Source organism: Sapajus apella, unplaced genomic scaffold, assembly GCF_009761245.1.
Source record: "Sapajus apella isolate SASKATOON/1434 unplaced genomic scaffold, GSC_monkey_1.0 scaffold20, whole genome shotgun sequence".
NCBI classification, from domain to species: Eukaryota; Metazoa; Chordata; class Mammalia; order Primates; family Cebidae; genus Sapajus; species Sapajus apella.
The window spans coordinates 3,473,921-3,490,264 of record NW_022436960.1 but is presented as its reverse complement, the minus strand read 5'-3'; the positions used below and the strand labels follow the sequence as shown (position 1 = coordinate 3,490,264).

The window sequence follows — 16,344 nt, the reverse complement described above, 5'->3', positions numbered from 1 at the left end:
TATAAGGCCAGGCATGGTGGCTCACGCCTGGAGTCCCAGCACTGTGGGAGGCTGAGGCAGGCAGATCACCTGAGGTCAGGAGATGGAGACCAGCCTGGCCAACATGGTGAAACCCCATCTCTGCTAAAAATACAAAAATTAGCCAGGCATGGTGGCATGTGCTTGTAATCTCAGCTATTTGGGAGGCTGAGGCAGGAGAATTGCTTGGACCCTGGAGGTGGAGGTCGCAGTGAGCCGAGATCGCACCACTGCATTTCAGTCTGGGCAAAAAAGTGAGACTCCATTCCCCTACCCCGCCAAAAAATGTAGTTATGAAATTTCAGCTTGTAACATCTGGGGACAATTCCTCCCTCCTTACCAGGACTGAACTAGGAAATGGCCAGATTCTCTGCCATGGTGAGACTGATGTCACATGCTCTCAGTGACATTTCTGAGATTATTTTGGCCAAATGGGCTTCAGAGTCACTTAGGCTCTCCCAGGCCCTCGGACTGTGGCTACTGAAGATGGAATGTGCTGTAATCACCACCGCACTGCCCCACACCCATGGACACCTGTGGGGTTCCTCTGCACAGGGTTCCTCTTTTCGTGTAGCTTCTTTTGCTCTGATTCACACAGAGGAGGCAGGTTTAGAGACACAGCGTCTGTTTGTCTGCATTTAAAACAAGCGTTGGGGGAAGCCAGGCAGCCCTGCAGTCCCGGCCATAGTGGCAGCTGAGGTTGCCCCTCCTCACCTTCATCATAGCTCGTCCATGGCACTGGCCAATTAGAAAGCATTCTCAGAAACTGATGCCACAGGAAATGCCTCTACCTTGTTCTGGCAAGTTCCCTCCTGCACTTCTTTCCCAGGCTGAGGCAGCTCCAGGGCCAGACATCAGCCAAAAGCAGGGGAGGGAGAGGACTCAGCCAGCTGCAGGGATCTGGGGTCCAGAGGGCAGCCACATGGCCACCATGCTCATCTGCCACCCTCATGATATGTTCCTGTCCACCCCATAGCAGAGATGTTTATGTGAACCATTTATAGAATGGTGGAGCTGCAGTGACACTCAGGAGTCGTCTTGGGGGAGAATCTCCCAAAATACTGATAATGGTGATCATGGTGAACATACTCCCAAAGTATGTTCTGTGAAACCCAATTCCAAAGCATGTTAATAGAACCTGTGTGGGGGAGGCATGAGTTAGACCCATTAATATGCATTGTGAGACCAGAAGGCTATTGTGTTCATCTATTCACCCAATAAACACCACCCCTACTCCGAGGCAGCACATTCTGGGGGCTGGGTTGCCAGAGATTTGCTGTCATGGAACTGTGAATAGAGAAAGCAATGAAGAGGCTGCAGAGCGTGTCCCTGCTGGAGATGGGTAGGGAGGGTTGGTAGTGACAAGGGCTGCTTGAGTCGGGGCACCCAGGGGAGGTAGCTTTTGAGCAGAGTGCAGTGACAGAGAAAGGGCCTGAGCCTTGCAGCCGGCTGGGGACACCCCTGGCTGCAGATACCAGGGCACGGCGTGAGTGTGCCAGGTCCCTGAGGCTGTCTAGCCATACAGCCTTTCCTTCCTGGGACATCACTGCTAGGCCAGAGATTGACAGCATACCTTGCAGGAAATGCTCTTTTGTTCTGCTCCCTCTTTTTAAAGACATAGAAACAAAGCCCTTTGGAGAACAGGGATTTTACCCAAGGTTTTTGTGACCTTAGCTCGGGCAGCCCCCAGCTGCCCGCCTTTGTTTCTTTTTATAAAATGAAGGTTAATTTACTTTAAATAATAAAACTCATCCAGACTTATTATAGCAAATTCAGAAAGAAGCCCAGCCATATCACTACCACCCTGAAATAGAACTATTACTTCTGAGTGCATTTCCTTCCTGTATTTCTTTTTCGAGTAGAGTTTTGGATGTGTTTCCGTGGTTAACATATTGCATGTACAATGCTTTATTGCGTTTTTCATGTAACTTTGTAGGCATTTTCCCATGTCATTATAACTGTGTTATAAATAACTCCTGCCAGCTGCATAACATGATGCCATAATCTGTATCACCACTCCTTGACCAGTCTTCTCATATTAAAGATTGTGATGGCAGTGATGATGGTGGTGGTGGTGGTGGTGGTGATGCTGATGAGGGCAGTGATGGCAATGGTGATAGTGGTGATGCCAATGATGTGGTGATGCTGGTGATCATGGTGGTAATCAAGGTGGTGATCATGGTGGTGATGGTTATGGTGGTGATAGTAATAGTGATGATGATGATGGTGGTGATGTTTGATGGTGGTGGTGGTGATGGTGGTGATGCTGCTGCTAATGGTGATGGGGATGGTGATGATCATGGTGATGATGAAGGTGTTGGTGATGCTGGTGATCATGGTGATGATGAAGGTGTTGGTGATGCTGGTGATCATGATGATGATGATGATGATGGTGGTGATGCTGATGATGGTCGTGATGGTGATGGTCATGGTGATAATGATGATGATGGTTGTGATGCTGAGGTGATGGTGATGATGGTGATGTTGATGATGGTGGTGATCATGATGATCATAGCAGTGATGGTAGTAATGATGGTGGTGATGCCAATGGTTGTGATAGTGATGATGATTATGGTAATGATGGTGTTGATGATGCTGGTGATTGTGGTGGTGATAGTGATGATGGTGATAGTGGTGGTGGTGATGATGGTGATGGTGGTGCTGATGATGGTGATGATGATGATGATGGTGGTGATGCTGGTGATCATAGTGATGATGGTAGTAATGATGGTGGTGATGGTGATGCTGATGATGGTGATGTTGATGATTATGGTGATGATGATGATGGTGTTGATGATGCTGGTAATTGTGGTGGTGATGGTGATGGTGATAGTGATGATGATGATGGTTGTGATGCTGAGGTGATGGTGATGGTGGTGATGCTGGGGATTATGGTGGTGATGGTGGTGATGATGGTTGTGATAGTGATGGTAGTGATGATGGTGGCACTGATGGTGGCGATGTTGATGCTGTTGATGGTGGTGATGATGGTGGTGGGTGATGCTGGTAGTGGGTGATGGTGATTTTGGTGATGTTGACAGCAGTGATGGTAGTAATGGTGATGGTGATGATGGTTGTGATGCTGATGATGGTGGTGATGATGGCAGTGATGCTGGTGGTGGTGATGGTGGCAATAGTGATGGTGATGGTGTGATGATGGTTGTGATGCTGATGATGGTGGTGATGGTGATAGCAGTGATGCTGATGGTGATGGTGATGCTTGTGATGCTGATGATTATAGTGGTGATGACAGCGGTGATGGTGGTGATAGTGATGGTGACAGTGATGATGATGATGGCTGTGGTGCTGATGATGGTGGTGATGCTGGTGATTATGGTAGTGGTGACAGTGGTGATGGTGGTGATAGTCATGGTGATGGTGATGATGATGGCTGTGATGCTGATGATGGTGATGGTGATGGCAGTGATCCTTGTGGTGGTGGTGGTGGTGGTGATGCTGGTGATTATGGTGGTGATGTCAGTGGTGATGGCAGTGATACTGATGGTGATGGTGATGGTGATGGTGGTGATTTTGGTGGTGATGACAGCAGTGCAGTGATGGTGGTGATAGTGATGGTGATGGTGATGATGATGATGGTTGTGATCCTGATGGTGGTGGTGATGGTGATGGCAGTGACGCTGATGGTGATGGTGATGGTGATGGTGGTGATGACAGCAGTGCAGTGATGGTGGCGATAGTGATGGTGATGGTGATGATGATGATGGTTGTGACGCTGATGGTGGTGGTGCTGGTGATGGCAGTGATGCTGATGATTATGGTGGCGATAGTGATGGCGATGGTGATGATTAATGATGGCTGTGATGCCGACGATGGTGGTGATGGTGATGGTGGTGATAATGATAAGAAAAAACAATAAAGGCCACTTTTATTGAGTACCATTTCTCCACAGTGTACTTGTGCTGCATACGCCCCTTTAGCATCACTTAGTGAGCTCTTACCCCTTGCTGGGTACTGTTTGAGGTGCCTTACACATGACAGCTCCTTCGGGAAACTCAAGAGTCCTGTGAGAGGGTCACACAGTGAAGCAGCTGGGATTTTAACCCATGTAATCAGGTTTCCGAGATCACACTCAGCCACTGCACTGTTCTGCCTCTCCAAGACTTGAGGGCTCCTCTCCGTGAGGAGCCAAGGCATGTGTCCATGTCACCTCTCCATGGATGCTGCCTCTGTCCTGGAGGGCCACTGTCACTGCTGGCCTTCCTCCAGGCAGTCTGAGTGACCTTTCCAAACCATTAATCTGACCATGTCACTCTCCTGCTTAAAAGTTCTTAGTGGTTCTTAGGGAAAAGCTCCTTCTTGTTACACACAGGACCTGTCAGTGAGCTCTGATTCCTCTTCAGCACTGTCTCAGCTCCTGCCACTGAGCCTCTCTCTGTCCTGCCACCATGGCAGTTGGGGGATCACCTCTGTTGCCACCCAGACTTTGCTTGTGCTCTGTGCCCCCCAACCCTCTTCCTCCCATCATTCTGGCCAACCACCATAACTTTCAGAACTCAGCTCAAAAGTCACTTCCAGCTGGGCGGGGTTGCTCACGCCAGTAATCCCAACACTTTAGGAGGCTGAGGCAGGTGGATCACTTGAGGTCAGGAGTTCGAAACCAGCCTGGCCAACATGGTGAAACCCCATCTCTACTAAAAATATATAAATTAGCAGGGTGTGGTGATGCATGCCTGTAATCCCAGCTACTTGGGAGACTGAGGCACGAGAGTCACTTGAACCTTGGAAGTGGAGGTTGCAGTGAGTGAGCTATGATTGTGCCTCTGCACTCCAGCCTGGGCAGTGAGACTCCATCTCAAAAAAAAAAAAAAAAAAAAAAAAAAAAAAAAAAAAAATGCTGGCTGGGTGTGCTAGCTCACACCTGTAATCCCAGAACTTTGAGAGGCCAATGTGGGTGGATCATTAGAGGTCAGGCATTCAAGATCAGCCTGGCCAACAGGGTGAAACCCCGTCTCTACTAAAAATACAAAAATTAACCAGGTATGGTGGCGCAAACCTGTAATCCCAGCTACTCAGGAGACTGAGGCAGGAGAATAACTTGAGCCTGGGAGGTGGAGGTTGTGATGAGCTGAGATCACGCCACGGCACTCCAGTTTAGGTGACAGAGTGAGACCCTGTCTAAAAAAAAAAAAAAAAAAAAAAAGGCATGGTGTCTCATACCTGTAATCCCAGCACTCTGGGAGGCCATGGAGGGTGAATTACCTGAGGTCAGGAGTTTGAGACCAGCCTGACCAACATGGTGAAACCCCATCTCTACTAAATAAAAAAAAAATTAGCTGGGTGCGGTGGCACCTCAGCTGCTTGGGAGGCTGAGGCAGGAAAATAGCTTGAACCCGGGAAGTGGAGGTTGCCATGAGCTGAGATTGCGCCATTGCACTCCAGCCTGGGCAACAGAGCGAAACTTCTCTAAAAAAAAAAAAAAAAAAAAAAAGTCACTTATTCCAAGAAGGCTTCCCTGAGTGCCAAGACTGGTTCTGGTCCTTTCTGTGTGTTCCCACCTCTGCGTTGCACTTTCCTTCTCACAAGGAATTGTGGGTGTAGGTTTGCTCGCCTCTAACCCTCCTGCCCGTCAGCTCCCTGAGGTGGAAGCACCCTGAGTGTTGGGCACCCTTCCTTCCCGTCACCCAGCACAGGGCCTGGTGCCCATGCGTTATCAGAAGTGTGAGGGGAATACATGAAGGAGTGGACTGTGAGCCTTTGAACTTGCAGTGCCCTGGCCCTTCGTCCTGAGTATCTTTTCCTGCTTTTGGTGTTTTGCTGTGGCAAAAAGAGGGGACGCAGTGGGCAGCCATCCACTGAGCTTTGCTTTTAGTTAAATTTATTTCTTTGAGGCAAATGCCCAGAAGTGGAAATACCGAGTTAGCAGGCGAGATCATCTTTATGTCTCCTGATATGTTTTGCAAAAATGAATTCCAAAATTATGGTAGCAATTTGGTAGATTTTTTTTCTTTTTTAGAAATCTAATCCTCTCTCTCTTTCTAAAGTGTCTTCCTGGCGGAAGCCACACAAAGCTATTTTTACCTAAAGGCTGTAAACCTCATCATTCTCCAAGGAGAAAGTCGGGCATGTGTGAGTGAGGAAGCTGTCTACCCACCTCACAGGCTCATCAGCCCTATGCTCTTGCCAGGCTCTAGGTCATTTGGGAAAAGCAAGTTGAAATTATATTCCAAATTAGGCAGTGGTTTTGTGAAAGAACACACACACACACACACACAGTCACACACATATTCATCTCCATCTGGGGGCTAAACTATGAGCATCTTTATAATTCAAAGAAACCAGATTATCAAAGCAAAACCAAGGAACTTTGGCAGGTGAATGTTGTGAAAAGTGTGGCGGTGGAAGCAGCGTGGGAGTTGGAGGATCACCTTGTTTTCACACTTTGTTTCAACAGTGTGATGATTAATTTCACGTGTCAACTTGACTGGGCTAAGGGATGTCCAGATAGCTGGTCAAACTTCCTTCTGGTGGTGTTTTTGAGGGTGTTTCCAGAAGAGAATCAGTAGACTGAATAAGGAAGCTTGATCTCACCAATGCTGGGGTGGCAGGGGCGGGGCAGTCATCCAGCTTGCTGAGAGCCTGAACAGAACAAAAAGCTAAAGGAAGGGCGGAATCTACTAGGACATCAATCTTCTGCCGTTGAACATTGAAGCTCCTGGATCTCAGGCCTTTGGACTTGGCCTGGGATTCCCACCACTGGCTCCCCTTGTCCTCAGGCCTTCAAGTGTGAACTGGAGCCACGTCACCGGCTTTCCTGGGCCACCAGCTTGCAGATAGCTGATCATGGGACATCTCTGCCTCCATGAGTGCATAAGCCAGTCCCTCAAAAGAAATCTCTTTCTATAGATCTATGCACTATTCATCCTATTGGCTCCGTTTCTCTGAAGAACCCTGACTAATACCAGCAGCAGAACATTTTTTCAGATGAAATCAGATGAGAAAATCCACTCTGTAATAAGGTTGAGAATGACGCTGCTCCGGCGGAAGCAGTCAGGGGTGGGGGCGACTCAGAACCACTCTCACCCTATGCTTGTTTCTTCCTCCTCCCTAGCACCCCTGCCCCGGCCACCTCCAGCTGCCCCACGCGGCTCCAGAGTCTGCCATCTTGGAGCCGCCTCTGGAAGAAACTGAGGCCCAGTGAGAGGAAGGACCTGCACAAGTCACACAGTGAGGGGTGGCAGAGCCACCTGCCGGGCTCCTGGCCCAGTCTCGGGATGGTTCTCAGCTGTTGTCTTGACAGGAGCCTGCTCGATTATTCACAGTTAACAACACACACTTCTTCAAGGATGGCCCAAGTTGGCTGGTATCACCCAGTGCCTGACTACCCAGGTACCCCCAGGTTCTAGTTTGGTATTTAAATTCTGTCCTGTTTAAGTTCCCCTATTACCAATATTTTTACTTAATTTTTAGGAAAACCCCCCATTGCATGTAGGATGGGTGAACATTCATTGAAATGCAACTGCAATAACACCCCCTGGAAATTGACGTCCTCCCTTTGGCCCCTGTGAGTCTGTCTCATTCCTCACTCTTCGTGTTCTGTGCTTTTTTTATTTAATTTTATTTTTTGGACATTGTGAGTTTTCAATGTTATTTTATTTTTGAAAACGCAGATTTTAATTTTATTTTTCAGTGATTTAGTTATCTAATTCACTGTTTTCAGCTTTTATCTTTATTCATTTCCTCCTCATAATTTTTTTTATTTTGTTGTGGTTTTTTTGTTGTTGTTGTTTGTTTTTGAGACGGTGTCGCTCAGTCGCCCGGGCTGGAGTACAATGGTGCGATCTCGGCTCACTGCAACCTCCACTTCCCACACTCAAGTGATTCTCCTTCCTCAGCTTCCCAGGTAGCTGGGATTACAGGCTCCCACCACCGGGCCCGGCTTTTAGTAGAGATGGGGGTTTCACCATGTTGGCCAGGCTGGTTTTGAACTCCTGACCTCAAATGATCCACCCACCTCGGCCTCCCAAAGTGCTGGGATTACAGACGTGAGCCACTACGCCCGGCCTATTTTGTTGTGTTTTAAGTTGAATATTTACTTCACTTATATATATTCTTTGTTTTGCTTTGTTTTGCTTTGCCTTTTTAAGACAGGGTTTCATGCCTGTTGCCCGGGCTGGAGTGCAGTGGTGCGATCTTGGCTCACTACATCCTCTGCCTCCTGGGCTCACGCGATTCTCCTGCCTCCACCTCTTGAGTGGGAGGGGATTACAGGCATGTGCCACCACACCCGGCTAATTTTTGTATTTTCAGTAGAGATGGGGTTTCGCCATGTTGGCCAGGCTGGTCTGGAACTCCTGACCTCAAGTGACCCACCTGCCTTGGGTTCTCCAAGTGCCGAGACTGCAGTGTGCACCCCGTGCCCAGTCCATTTATATTCTTTGTTGTGTAACACTAAAAGTGCTTATCCCGTAAGTGTTGCCATGTAGTTGTCTCATTTTCATTCCTTTCTTTTTAATTTGTAGTTTTAATATTGATTTCTTTTTTTTTTTTAATTGAGACAAGGTCTCATTCTGTCATCCAGGCTGGAGTGCTGTGGCGTAATCACAGCTCACTGTGGCCTCCACCTTCCAGGCTCAGACAACCCTGCCACCTCAGCCTCCTGAATAGCTGCGAGGCGTACACCGCCACGCCTGGTTAATTTTGGTATTTTTTGTAGAGTCAGGGTTTTACCACGTTGCCCAGGCTGGTCTTAAACTCCTGGGTTCAAGTAACCCTTCTGCCTCAGCCCACCAAGGTGCTGGGTTATATGTGTAAGCCGCCATGCCTGGCCGATTTCTTCTTTAAGCTAAAACTTATCCGTAATAGAAAAGTATGCTTATACTTCTCATCTAGTGTTTTGTTAGGTTTCTTATGGTTATTTCGGGGTTTTTTTTTTTTTGACTCCAGTGAAATTTCTGAACCCCACATATAACATTCTGTACATAAGTAATCTGTTTGTTCTGCCTGGAAGCCAATATCAGATTACTCTTGTAGAGAATGTACCCCTTACATCCACCCCAGTATCCCGAGACCTAATACCTGTGAACATGTAGGTTACATGGCAAAGGGGAATTAAGGTTTCAGGTAAATGAAGGTGGCTAATTGGATGACCTTAAAATAAGGAGATTATCATGGATCATTACACCTGTAGCCACTGGGCCCAATGTCATCACAAGGGTCCCTAACAGTGGAAGGCAGAGGCACAGGAGGTCAGAGAGAGACGCCACGTCCAACGAAGGCAGTGACGCCACGTTAGAGAGACTCAACCCACATGGCTGGCTTTGAAGAGGGCCCCAGCCTAAGGGGCCACAAGCCCAGGACTATGGGCAGCCTCCTAGAGAAGGTGGAAGAGGCCAGGAAACTCGCCCAGAGCCTCTGGAAGAACGCACCCCTACTGGCACCTTGGCTTTAGCCCAGAGAGACCCCTGCCAGATTGCTAAGCTCTAGAGCCGTAAGATAATAAAATGTGTGTTGTTGGAAGCCACCCAGCTGTGGGTAACTTATCTCAGCAATAGGAAACTGATACGATATGTGACAAAGGGACTCCGACTGGTTACTAGGTTTCTTTTTCCTTTTTTTCTGTTTTTAGGACAGGGTTTCGCTCTGTTGCCCAGGCTTGAGTGCAGTAGCACGATCTTGGCTCACTGCAGCCTCGGCCTCCTGGACACAAGCAATTCTCCCACCTTAGCCTCCTGAGTAGCTGGGACTACAGGTACCTGCCATCATGCCCAGCTAATTTTTGTATTTTTTGTAGTGACAGGGTCTAGCCATGTTGCCCAGGCTGCTCTCAAACTCTTGGGCTCAAGTCATTCCCCTGCCCAGCCTCCCAAAGTGTTGGGGTGATAGGTATGAGCCACTGCACCAAGCCAGTTACTGGATTTCTTATCTGCAATTTGAAGCTAGAAGTTTATAGACCTGAGAAAAGAGGACTGCCAGCCTAAAATCTCCTGGCTAAGATATCATTCATGTGGGAGGGTAAAATGAGGGCATTTCTGCCAGAAATGGTTTAGGTATGTGTCTTCCTAAACTAATCCTCTCTGATACCTCCCAGGCTCTTTTTAAAAACAGCTTTATTGAGATATAATTCACAGGCCATAAAATTCACCCACCTAAGGTATGCCATTCAATGGTTTTAGTATATGCAGAGCTGTGCTGCCATCGCCACTATCTAATTTTAGAAACATTTTCACCACCCACGCCCCCGGCAGTGTATTCGCTTGCTCAGGCTGCCATAACAAAATGCCGCAGACCGTGTGGTTAAACAACAGAAATCGATTTGCTCACAGTTCTGGAGTCTGGATATCCAAGATCGAGGTGTCAGCAGGGTTGGTCTCTTTTTTTGAGACAGGATCTCACTCTGTCACCCAGGCTGGAGTGCAGTGGCACAATCTCGGCTCGCTGCCACCTCTGCCTCCTGGGCTCAAGTGAGCCTCCCATCTAAGCCTCATTGGTAGCTGGGACCACAGGTACACATTACCACACCCAGCTAATTTTTGTATTTTTTGTGGAGATGGGGTTTTGCCGTTTTGCCCAGGCTGGTCTTGAGCTCCTGAGCTCAAGTGATCCACCCACTTCGGCCTCCCAAAGTGCTGGGCTTACAGGCGTGAGCCACCACGCCCAGACAGTTGATTTCTTCTGAAGTCTCTCTTCCCGCCTTTCAGATGGCTGTCTCGCGGCATCCTTACAGGGTCCCTTCCTCTGTCTCTGCCGTTTCTCTGTGTCTGAATCTTCTCTTCTTATAAGGACAACCATCATATTTGGATTATGGCACCCTGATCAGCCTCATTTAACTTAAATACCTCTTTTTTTCAACTCCTCCTGAATCTCCCTAGAAATATATTTTGAGGTACTGTGGAGTACTATAGGGTACCCAGCCCCAAGCAGCCACAAAGCTCTTTCCGTCTTGATGGATCTGATCTGCCTCTTCTTGAGATTTTATATAAATGGATGATACAATACATAGTCTTTTGTGACTGTCTTCTTTCACTTAACAATGTTTTCAAGGCTCGTTAATATTGCAGCCTGTATTGGTGCTTCGTTCCTTTTTACTGCAAATAATATTCCGTCGTTTGAATATCCCAGTTTTGTTTGTCTAGTCGTCTGTTGAGGGCCATCTCAGTTCTTTCCACTTTTTGACTACTATGAAAATGCTGCCATGAATATTTGTGTGCAAGCTTGTGTGTGGACTTGCTAGGTCATCCCATAACTCCATGTTGAACCTTTTGAAGAACTGCCAATGTGTTTTCTTAGGTGAACCACTTTACAATTTCACCAGACTGTATGAGGGTTCCAATTTCTCTATAACTTCACTTGTTATTTTTCTTTTTAAAGAATTATAGCCCGCTAAGCACAGTGGTTCATGCCTATAATCCCAGCAATTTGGGAGGCTGAAGTGGGTGGATCACCTGAGGTCAGGAGTTCGAGACCAGCCTGGCTAACATGGTGGAAACCCATCGCTATTAAAAATACAAAAATTAGCCAGGCATGGTGGCGCATGCCTGTAATCCCAGCTACTCGGGAGGCTGAGGCAGGAGAATTACTTGAAGCTGGGAGATGGAGGTTGCAGTGACCCAAGATCATGCCACTGCACTCCAGCCTCGGCGCCAAGAGCACAACTCCGCCTCCAAAAAAAGAAATTATAGCCATCCCAGTGGGTGTGAAGTTGTATCTCAATGTAGTTTTGATTTGCACTTTCCTAATATCTGATGATGTTGAGCTTCTCTTTAGGTACTTGTTGGCCATTCATATTATATCTTCTTTGGAGAAATGTCTATTTAGACCCTTTGCTGACTTTTTTTTTTCTTGAGATAGAGTCTCACTCTGTCACCCAGGCTGGAGCACAGTGGCGTGATCTCAGTGACGCAATCTCAGCTCACTACAACATCCACCTCCCAGGTTCAAGCGATTTCTCCCACATCAGCCTCCTGAGTAGCTGGGACTACAAGCGTGCGCAACCACGCCTGGCTTATTTTTGTATTTTTGGTAGAGACAGGATTTTGCCACGTTGGCCAGACTGGTCTTGAACTCCTGACCTCAAGTGATCCCCCGGCTTCAGCCCCCCAAAGTGCTAGGATTACGGGCATGAGCCACCACGCCAGGTCCTTGATGACTATTTAATTGGGCTGTCTTTTTATTTTTGAGTTCTAAGAGTGCATTATATATTCTGGATGCAAGGCTCTTTGCTATACTTTGAATGTTTGTTTCCCTAAACTTCATGTTGAAATTTGATTCCTAGTGGTGGAGGTGGGCTCAGTTTGGGTCGTGGGTGGGGGAATCCATATAAATACATTCATGTCTGTGGGAAGTAGAAAAGTTCCTCTGTAAAGTTTCCTTTTTTGTTAAAGAATAAATCAGAAGTGTGCTAATAACTCTTTGTTCAGCCCTATCCTATGTAGCTGTTAGACACGCCATGCTTACAAGCACGTAGTACATTCTATGTCCTTGCACTTTAACCAAGATATCTGTGCTGGACGTGCTCACAGGCATGTCCCAGCTCTCCATTCCTTTTACCTGTTTAGAAAAATTTTAAGTTGTTAGCCAATCAGGTTTTAGTTTAGATTGCGGGGTAAGGCTCCAACCAACAAAGATCAGAGACAGCAGCAAGGACAACCCCAAATGGGTAAGGGATAAATATGTTTGTTTTCCTTTGTTCATTGTACTCTCATGGCAAGGTGGGTAGTGAGAGTACCCTTCCTGCAGTCCAGGAAGTAAAAATTGCGTTGCTGAAAGATCCTTTGTCTCAGTGCTAATTTTTCTTTGCGGCACCGAGCATCTGTTCCCAACAATGTCCTCCTTGGAGGAGGAGGACTGACTTGGTTCCTGCTCTGTCAGTTCCAGAGAGAGCCGGGTGTTAAAAGGAGCCTGGCCCCTCCTCTCCATCTGGCTCCCTCTCTCTCCAGGTGATCTTTGCACACGGGGGCTCCTTTCACCTTCCACCATGAATGGAAGCAGCCTGAGGCTCTCACCAGATGCCCAGTCTTCCAGCCAGCAGAGCTGTGAGCCACGTCCACCTCTTTATAAATGACCCAGCCTCAGCTATTCCTTTATAGCAACCGTAAACAGACAAAAACAGAACTTGTCAGATGTATGATATTGTAAATATTTTCTCTCATTCCGTGGGTTGTCTTTTCACTTTCTAGATGGTGTAATTTGAGGTAAGTTTTTAATATAAATGAAGTCCAATTTATTTATTTTTTTTGGTCACTTCTCCTTTTGGTGTCATATCTAAAAAGCTTCCGCCTAACTCAAGATTATGAAGATTTGCATGTATGTTTTCTTCTAAGAGTTTTATAGTTTTAGCTCTTATATGAAGGTCTATGATCCATTTTGAGATCATTTTTATGAATGCTGTAAAGAGGGTACAACTTTAGTCTTTTGCATGTGGGTGTCTAATTGTTCCAGCACCATTTAGTAAAGCCTGTTCTTTAACTTGGTGCCCTTGTTGATAATCAATTGACTGTAAAGTTAAGGGTTTACGTTTATTTCTGGACTCTCTATTCTTTTCTTTCTTTTTTTTTTTTTGTGATGGAGTCTTGCTCTGTCACGCAGGCTGGAGTGCAGTGGCACAATCTCGACTCACTGCAACCTCCATCTCCTGGGTTCAAGTGATTCTCCTGCCTGCAACTTCCAAAGCAGCTGGGACTACAGCCATGCACCACCACACTCAGCTAATTTTTTGTATTTTTAGTAAAGATGGAGTTTCACCATTGTTGGCCAGTCTGGTCTCGAACTCCTGATCTCAGGTGATCCACCCTCCTTGGCCTCCCAAAGTGCTGAGATTACAGGCATGACACACCTCTAATTAAACAGGGAGTAGTTTAATTAGAATTTCAGCTTTGGGTGTTGATGGTGAAGTGAGAACGCTGTTTCCAATAGAATGTATATACAAATAGAATGCTATGTGCGTCGTGTATACATATACATATAGAAATCTATTGGTATATACATTCTATTCCATCAATGTATGTACCTGTCCTTATTCTTTTTCAAGATTGTTCTGGCTATTCTATGGTCCCTTGCACTTCCAAATGAATTTTAGGATCAGCTTTCTAATTGCTTCACAGAATACATGCGGAAGCACCTGGGATTTTTGACAGGGATTGCGTTGAATCTGTGGATCAATTTGGGGTCTCTTGCCATTTTAATAATATTAGCTCTCTCAATCCATAGATGGATATCTTTGCATTTATAGGTTTTCTTTAATTTCTTTCAGAGACATTTCATAGTTTTCAGTATACAAGTCTTAACACTTCTTTGGTTAAATTCAATGTCAATAATTCCTAAGTATTTTATTCTTTTGATGTCGTGTAAATAGAATTGTTTTCTTAACTTCATTTTCAGGTTGTTCATAGCAAGTCTATAGAAATGTAATTGATGTTTATATGTTGATCTTATATGCTTTGCCCTTGCAGAACTTATTAGTTCTGATAGTTTTTGAGTGGATTCCTTAGGAATTTCTATATGTAAGATCATGTCATCTGAAAATAGAGATGGCTTTACCTGTTTTTGTAACTAAAGTCCTCTTGGAACTCAGTGACATCCACTCACCTATGGTCTATGACTGTCTTCAAGTTAAAGGCCAAGAGAAGTAGTGTGTTCCTGGAATCAAGCTGGGTCTGGCTGCGTTTTCTCGAGGTCCAATAATGAGAAGCAGACAAACTGGTAAAGAAGGAAATTTATTGCTGTAACCGGATACAGGGAGAAGCCAGAGATAATTCCACCAGAGCAACTCAAAGTGTTACAATTTTCTTAGTGCTTATATAGGTTGGGGTTATGTGCCTATATGCAGCATAGCATTCACCTAAGTCTATTGGTAAGTTTGTTTCAACTAGAAGGTCAGAGGCAAAAAAATGCTTGTGGGAGACAGGCCCTTGGGGTGGAGGTCTTTGATTTCATAAGAGCCTAAGAAAGATTTTTTTTTTTTTTTTTTTTGAGACAGAGTCTGCCCTGTCACCCAGGCTGGAGTGCAGTGGCACGATCTCAGCTCACTGCAACCTCCACTTCCTGGATTCATGTGATTCTCCTGCCTCAGCCTCCTGAGTAGCTGGGACTTTACAGGCACATGCCACCGTGCCCAGCTAATTTTTTGTATTTTTAGTAGAGACGGGGTTTCACCATGTTAGCCAGGATGGTCTTGATCTCCTGACATTGTGATCCACCCGCCTCGGCCTCCCAAAATGCTGGGATTACAGGCTTGAGCCACCATGCCCGGACAGATTTTTCTAAGATATGTGTAACACACCAACTTACTATGACCTAGGAAAGGTTGCTAAGGATATGGCTTTGGCATGGCAAAGTTAGACCTGAAAACCAAGTCTTGTAGTGGAGTGGAATTTTCTACTTCTGGTCATGTTTACACTGAAAACAGGGAAAGCATCAGGCAACCTAGAAACCAAATGAACTTACCTTCACCCAAAAACAGAACACAGAGTAAGTTGGCTGAAAGGCTGAAACTGACTCTTGTTCTTCTATTTATACCAAGCACAGAATGGAGAATTGAAGGCCTCCTATAAATGGGGTTGTTTTAGTGTTGGCAGTAATGTTGATGTAGATTTTTGTGGACCAACCATCTATGGCGGTCTGTGTTGGCTTTTGAAGGGTGGCTTGTTGGCTACCAATGAGTTTTGACACAGCCAAATCCAAATTGTCACGGAATAATTTCACCCTGGGTTACAAGGCTGCAGACGTCCAGCTGCACACACGTGAATGATGGCACTGAATATGGAGGTTCTTCTGTTGACCAGAAGGTTAATAAGAAGATTGAAATGTCAATAGACCTTGCTTGGACGGCTGGGAGTAACAACACTTGTTTTGGCATTGCTGCTAAGTACAAGCTGGATTGTAGAACTTCTCTCTCTGCTAAGGTAAATAACCTCAGCCCGATTGGACTGGGTTATACTCAGACCCTTCGACCAGGAGTCAAATTGACCTTATCAGCTATACTCGCTGGAAAGAACTTTGATGCAGAGGGCCAAACGGTTGGCTTAGGATTTGAACTGGAAGCTTAATGTGGTTTCAGGAAAGCATCAGGTTTGTTCCTAGAAGTGAAGAAAAGTGAACCCACTATGTTTTGGCCTTAAACTTCTTCTGTGAAATTTCAGCCAGGCGCAACGGCTCATGCCTGTAATCCCTGCACTTTGGAAGGCCAAGGCGAGCAGATCACAAAGTCAGGAGATTGAGACCATCCTGGCCAACATGGTGAAACCCTGTCTCTACTAAAAATACAAAAATTAGCTGTGCATGGTGTCTCGTGCCTGTAAGCCCAGCTACTCAAGAGGCTGAGGCAGGAGAATTGCTTGAACCCAGGAGGCAGAGGTTGCAGTGAGCCGA

General features: G+C 46.2%; 1 pseudogene; it reads left to right on the top strand.

Moving 5' to 3' along the window:
* The first annotated feature begins 15,236 nt into the window (after positions 1 to 15,236).
* On the top strand, positions 15,237 to 16,037 carry LOC116557774 (annotated as a pseudogene).
* The last annotated feature ends 307 nt before the right edge of the window (positions 16,038 to 16,344 follow it).